Here is an 8,046-nt window from a genome sequence, read left to right on the forward strand (position 1 = left end):
CGTGAGACCCTGTTTTATCATGAAACTGTATCCACTTTCTTACACAGTGAATATAGTAACACTAATTAATAACTAAACGGAAATTTGGCGTCTGTAGTCGGCTAACTAGATTATTGATGTTCTGCTTTGACATATCCATTCTAAAGGATTAAACGTGAGTCGTTACGGCGATCTCATTTGTGGACTATCTAAAAGCCAGACTTCAGACGTCAGAAAAGCGTTTAACGTAATTCATTTTTTACTTTGTATCTTTGTTAGGTCCATTTATAAACGTACTTTTTCAAAACATCGCAACTTCACTTTGATAAAACACGGCATTCCCCTGAAATTTCCTCATAAATCAAATGGACTTAATGAGTTTGTGCAGTTAAGTTTATATAAACGAAATCATTAGGACAAATAATACTTTTCTGAACACAAATATTATGGTCGGGTAGTAAGAAGATATTGTTGAGTGTTCCAATAATTAAAATAAACTTTATTTTGTAAACGGTAGCACTTATTTACTGATGGCTGATGGTATCGTCATATGGATTTGTTCAGCACTGTCGGATAAAAATACGAAAATATATATACAAATACACGTTTCCAGTTATTTCCGTTTAATTGAAGTTGATCAATACAATACTGATTAATATTAAAGGAATATTATGTACATTTTTTAACCAAAAAAAACAACAACACTATATTAGCTTGTGTACTATGAACATAATGTCGTTAACATCACTCGAATACACATGACATTTCAAAAAGTATTCGTCAAATTAAACAAAAGAAACAAAGAAAACAGCTGGTTATATGACGAACATAGAAAATTAAGTACCCATTCAATACATATTTCGGAGATAAAATACAACCACAGTGTCAATAATCTAAATATGAATCTCTTTGTTAGAAAAGGAAAACCACAGATAGAATGAAAGATCCAAATGGAAGACGTATTTCGTATTTCGCAGACATTGAGGGCAAAAAGTTAAGTTAAATTAGTTTATTAAACGTCCCTTCTTTTGCGTGTAGCTGGTATCAGCATTTCTATTTAATTAACTTCCGTGTTTATCAGATTACATTATTAGATACATTCTTTCAAATATTGTTGAACAGTTGATTTATCTTAAAAGTATATGTCCGTAAAACATCGAACAGTAATGCATTTTGAAAAAAAAACAGAATAGTTTGTATATTCTAATTTTGTTTGTAGAATAGTAAAAAAGCCGGAATATAAGTGTTGATATACAAATTTGAAGGTGCCTTCATCTCGATCATGGATGGTTACCTCAGCATGGTGATTGTTTGTCTGATAGCTGTTCAAATTCAAGGTATGTAGTTCTCCTGTTGTTCTATATTTTTTGCAGGATTGATAATTTATACTTAAGTGAGATCTTCTTAGTAGCTTAAATGCGACTGTGGAATTCCTTTTATTAGTTTGGTCAATATAATTTTCAATTGCATTCTACCAACTTACATATGTAGATACTCTACATACTTTCTTCAATACAAGTTAAATATTTTTCGTTTAGTAATACTTATGTTAAAAGCCGATTGATTGGCAATTTCGCATTTTTATGCTTTCTCCAGATCGCATAAACTATGATATAACATCTCTTTAACACAGAAAGAAGAATTGTTACCAGTTTTCTTATCTCTTTTTTTTCAAGTAATTTGCGTACAAATTCCCGATGAGTGTCAGAGTTGTGGTTGCTGTGCTTACCGAAACTACAATATATGTGATAACAATGGTTACTGTTATAATGGGTGTCAAGATGGATACTGGGGTGACAGGTGTTACAACAAATGCAAGTACGCTAACTGTTTACGATGTGCAAGAATTAATGGCAATACTTGCGAGGAGTGTAAAACAGGCTACTACGGATACAATTGTGGATCTTTGTGTGGAACTAATTGTAATACGTGTGACAAAAATAGGGGATGCCTTTCTTGTGTGAAAGGATACTGGGGAACATCATGTTCTGATGAATGTGGATATCAATGTAAATCGTGTAACAAATGGAGTGGTTGTACAGAATGCAATGCAATCTATTATGGATCAAGATGCGAATATTACTGCGGAAACAATTGTGCGAGTTGTGATAAACGTGTAGGTTGTACTGCGTGCGACACAGGGTATTATGGACCCTCTTGCATGTGTGATGCAAACTGTGTTCATTGTGATAACCTAAAAGGATGTACAGGATGCAAACTCGGATACTATTCAAATAAAGGAGTATGTTATGAATGTGTTTATAAAACCAATGGGTGCACATGTTCTAATTCCCATAACTGCATTGGTTGCATTGAAGGGTATTTTAAGGAGTCATACCTTTGTTCACCATGTCCCTATAACTGTACATCGTGCACTACGTCTACACAGTGCACTTCCTGTACGGACGGTCGATTTGGAAATATATGTCAGTATAAATGTCAAGGAAATTGTATACATGGTAGTTGTGTTTCAATGCAAGCTTTTTGCCAGTGCAAAAGAGGTTATACTGGTTATAAATGTGACCATTGTATGTCAGGATACTATGGTTTCGGCTGCACGCAGTGTTCACTAGGCTGCTCTGATACATGCCATCAACATGACGGATTTTGCACTTGCAAATATGGCTGGGCAGGGGATAGATGTGACACATGTGCTGATAAATACTTTGGAAACATGTGCAACAGAAAATGCAATAGTAACTGCGAAGCATGTACTGCGGAATATAACTGTTCCCTTTGCATACCTGGACGTTATGGTGATTACTGTCAATTCAAATGTGGGAAAGGCTGCAAACATGACAAGTGTGATTTTAAATCAGGATATTGCCATTGCAAGAATGATAATTTCATTACAGGATATTGTCATGATTGTAAATCCGGACAATATGGTCAAACGTGTGAGCAGACGTGTCTACAGACGTGTAATACATGCGAACACGAGTCTTATTGTCTTTCCTGCCAAAGGGGATATTTTGGGATATCCTGTAAAATACCATGTCCTGATGGGTGCGAAGGTAACAATTGCAAACAGGAAACTGGATCATGTATTTCATGCAAACGCGGGTATTTGGGAGCACAATGCAACAAAACTTGTCCCGAATCATGCCGATCATGTGACCAGTCCGGTAAATGTTCCGAATGCAAATCTGGTTTTTCAAACATACAAAGACAATGTACATGTAGAACAGATATTTGCGTCGATTCTGATTGCAAACTATGTACAAATACGTCGTATTTTGCAAATGATGATTATTGCTGCTTGTGCAACCTTGATAATTGTGTTTCTTGTGAAAAGACTCTGGATACCATAAATTGCAAAACATGTAAACTTGAATATTTTCCTGACAATAATGGACAGTGTGAAAAATGCAATTTACAATGCGTCGCAAATGAGTGTGATTCGTCATCGGGAAGATGTCTTCACGGTTGCTCAAATGGATATTGGAATGATTCCTGTGAAAAAGAGTGTCATACAGATTGCTTATCTTGCAATCAAGCACATGGATCGTGTTTACAATGTAAGAACAATACAAAATATGGACCTGATTGTAGACTGGATTGTAGCACAAACTGTAAAAATTCCATGTGTAACATAAGTGGCAATTGTACATACGGATGCATTTTAAATATGTATGGAAACCAATGTGATAACATGTGTAAAGAATATTGTACACCTAAGGACAATAAAACACTTTGTTCTGAAAAGACAGGAATGTGTTTATACGGCTGCGACACTGGCTTCAGGGGAATATTTTGTCCTAAAGGTAAAACAGGCTTTACTTTCATAGTTGTGTCTACATTAAAATTGGATTTACCAAGAAGACTTTTGGTTAATAAAACATAACGTTTTTAATGCAAATATCTAAAATTTGTTTCATGCGTTGTTTATATTTTTTGTTACTCTTATTATCTCCCAAGTCATTGAAACAGTAGCGGAAACACAAACATCGTCAGCTGCAGCACTTGGAGGAGGAATCGGTGTAGGAGTTGTAGCTCTTGCTGCCATTGTTGTTGTTGGACTCATTTTGCTGAGAAGAAGGTAAGAAAATTATATTAAACGTCTCACTTTAGCGTTATTAATGGCATGCAATTTTATTATTCATACTTTTTAGCTTGCTTTATGTTATAGTAAACTTGAAACTTCAATTTAATCCAACACATTTTTATTAGAAGAGTCAATATGAGCAACAGAAGAAAAACACCTGAAAAAGAACCTGAGAACCTTTCCGCCCTGTACGCAACGGTGAACAAACGAAGTACGTACTATGAGCTCTCTGAACTGTCAGCAATGTTCTTGTGTACTTATAACATATAGTTTTACAATGTATAAGAATTTGTTCAAGTTAGTTCCAAATAAGTTACTAATAAGGGAAAATGCTACTGTAATTGAAAGTTGAATAAACACTAAGTTATCTTACAGACGACATTTTGAATACATGCATTTACCTGTATTACAATCACAATATAGCTATTGTCATTTTCTATTAACGGTTGAATGTTGATCAACTGTGGAGACAAAAACATTTTCATAGCAAACAATGGAAACAAAAGATAATTATTGATAGCTAATTCGCTCTCTCAGGAGCATCCCACGTAGAGAACGCCAATGACGATTCCGACAATTCGCACTCTGTTACCTTCATAGAAAACCACAATTACCAGAGTCCACCACCGAAGAGGTCTGTCAAAGAAAGGACTCCTATCTTTTCAGAAGACAATCTTGAAATTGGTAAGAGTGTTATTCAATTGGTTAAAATAAGGTCATTTTATGTTTCTACCATGCTTCTGTTATATCAAATGAACAATATGCTAGGCGATTTATTTAATTTACAAATATCGTGCTTAGTTAAACCAAATTTATGTAAGATGATATTTTCTTCATGTAAAACTTATGTTAAAGCAAATAAACAATATGCCGGACGGATCTTTCAATAAAGCTTATCTTAATCTGAAACATATGAGATGCCAACGATATTGCAGACGAAGATGATGCCTCTGCAAGGGAAATTGCAGTCAAATTTGAGGAAAATGGTGGTGTTTATTATAACAACGCTAACGAAGTCGGCAAATTCAAAATACATGTTGCAGATCTACAAGAATATGTGCAAAATTTATCTTCGAAGCACACAGAAGAAGAATTTAAGGTAAAGTACACCCCATAGATGTTCATTATTCTGAATTACTCGATTCTTTTAGTGAGGGATCATGTGCAAGTATGTCGTATTTAGATGTTTATGTATATTATTACTCGATTGTAAACGAATTGTCCTAATTTTCTTCATTCGTTAATCTTTCATTACAATGTTTTATTTTAAACTTGCAGAAAATTCCATATGGTCTTGTGAAAGCTTATGAAGTTTCACAAACCAAACTCAACATGCACAAAAATAGGTACAGAGGAATCTACCCGTGTAAGAACAGAAATTTCATTATCAACTTACTGTGTTCGCATTGCACAATATTTACATTTGCTTAGTTACTTGACGTGCATACTGAATAAAAGACGAGCTGTTATGACGTATTTCTTTATCTCAGTACAGTGCTCTTTTAGGATTTACGTGACCTTTTTAGCCAGTGAAACATGCAGTAAGAATCATTGGCTTCTAATGTATACAAATGCAAAGACAGTAGGGCACGCTTGATATGCGATCAATCCTTAATGCTTAGAGTTCACGAGAATTGTTGTGCAACGTTTCAGTATTTAAAGATCAGTCTGTTTGATTTCAGATGATGATACGCGAGTCTTAGTTCGTAATGGAGTAACAGACTACATTAATGCAAGCTATATAGACGTATGTTGTTGCTAAAAAGGCTGTTGTATTGTAAAGTGTATCTGAACATTATATAATTTTATGTGTTGTAACAGAGCAATATTAAAGGAAAATTTCAGTAAGTTGAAAACTATATTTGGATATTTAAATCCCAAGAAAACTCAAATTTCGCTGTCCGTTCCAATGCGGTAACCCACATCATAACTTTTAATGACTTTTACTGTGTACATATATGAATTATATCAGTATTTTGTTTATTCGTGCTGTGTTTCGTTGATTGTCTGATAGGCCTTAACCGTATGCCTCTCAGCAGGCTTATCTTACAATAGTTGGCTACAAGGTTTGCCACTGTATCAATTGTATTAGTTTTAAGTATAAACATTACTGTTTTGAACTAGACGAGGAGGAAAAAACATTTCAAAAGTGTCTTTGTGGCAAGTGTTATGTAATACTATTGTTTGCATAAGGAAGAAGGAAATGTTTGCCTCAATCATCACAACAAACCTATTATAATATTGTATATGCTGAGGGATTGCCGAAACGCAATAACCCAATTGTTTAAACCATTACTTCGGTATACAAGTCACTGCATATTTAATATGGAGTAAATATAAACTTTGACAATCAATTACTGACATTACATATAGCATTATTCACATTTTATTTCAGGGATACAGAAAGCGGAATGCATACATTGCTACCTTGGGTAATATTACGTACTTCTATGTAATATCATTAAGTGATGTCTGACAATATGATATTAGAAAATATTTAACTTAAATGTGTACGACCAATTGCATGGTGAATTAACTTAGTTCATATTATCCTAATTGCTTACGTTAATAAATAGTTGCTGTGTATATAAATGCATAATAAAATCAAAATCAAACTTACAAGGTCCAATGGCTAAGCAGCTTAGCGATTTTGGCCAATTCTGGCAAATGGTCTGGCAACAGGAAGTTGAGAAGATTGTCATGGTGACAAACTTGGAAGAGGGTAAGGTAAGGTGATTTAGACTTTATGACCAAGTGTAATGTATGTGTGATGTGGAATATATTGAGGTTAGATAACATTTTAATTTAAATGGCCTTCTAAGTACGTTATAATAATAAAATGAATTGACAACAAATGATTGTTTATATAAACAATAATGAACTAAAATAAACAGCAAAAACATATCCTAAGCTAAAGTATTCCTTTATGTTTACTTTAAAACATACGGTACCATATGTTAATAAATAGGACATAAGTATGGATTTTTATTACACTGACGATCCTGATAAGTTTGACATTGCCGTGGGAGTGAAGTTCCGTTAACGTCGCCTTTTAGTTCATAACTTTTTGGTCCTAAATTGTATTTAAAAAAAGTTTATATTCATTTCTTTGCAGAAAACCAAATGCGAGCAATATTGGCCGGACCAACATCAAAGTAAACTATACGGCGATACAGAAGTTGTATGCAAGGTTGAAAAACTGTACGGAGATTTTACCTGGAGACAATTCACACTTTCTAAGGTACATTGACCATTATGTGCAAAGTAATATACCCCCTTCTTCGAAGGAGGGCATAATAACTAAAAAAGAGACCACAGGCTACAAGTTCATTGTTATTATTGACGTTATATAACGTTATTGACGTTATATAACAAGGCAATCAAGGCTTTCAGTTATTTATATGTCTTATCAACTTTCATCATTAGCATAGGTTACAAATGTGTTTTGTTTTTTATTTGCAATACATGTCACGTTTTTACAACTCAAACAACATGTAATTTAACTAATATATAGGATACGGATCATGTTGGTGCATCTTTGCTTAAGCTTACTTACTTTCCTGTGTCTAAAATTACATGAACTTAAAACTAAACTTCGGTTACACATGGTGCTTTCTCCGAGTGTCTACATATCTGCATTGATTAACCCCTAAATAAGAGTGCATTTATTAAAAGAACACTACGTAATATTACAGATACAACTAAGTGTAAACGATGTGACCGTATATATTTCTAAAATAGGTGCATATGGTGTAAGAACAACAGAAGGGATTTATTGTATATGGTGCCTTATCATAACAATAGCCATGGTCGTTCCAAGTACAATATTGTACTAAAAAAGGACAGTTATAGTTCATTTTGGAATTGAAAGCAAAGATGTGCTGATGAAAAAATGCAAGCTGTGGATGAGATTTAATCGATGCAAACATATGTCGAAGAACAGTCAGATTTAAGTAAATTTCTGGAATTAATTGTTAACGTTCATCTCCACAATCATGATGTTGTGCTTAATACATTGTTAT

The 8,046-nt window shown here is 33.9% G+C and overlaps 1 long non-coding RNA gene across 1 annotated transcript; it reads left to right on the forward strand.

The window, feature by feature from the left end:
- The first annotated feature begins 5,706 nt into the window (after positions 1-5,706).
- Positions 5,707-7,203, forward strand: LOC128205541 (uncharacterized). Its single transcript, XR_008256266.1, has 4 exons — positions 5,707-5,771; positions 6,420-6,456; positions 6,648-6,751; positions 7,140-7,203. It is a non-coding gene; the product is annotated as an uncharacterized LOC128205541 (long non-coding RNA).
- The last annotated feature ends 843 nt before the right edge of the window (positions 7,204-8,046 follow it).

Source organism: Mya arenaria, chromosome 10 (genome assembly GCF_026914265.1).
Source record: "Mya arenaria isolate MELC-2E11 chromosome 10, ASM2691426v1".
In the NCBI taxonomy this organism is placed as follows: domain Eukaryota; kingdom Metazoa; phylum Mollusca; class Bivalvia; order Myida; family Myidae; genus Mya; species Mya arenaria.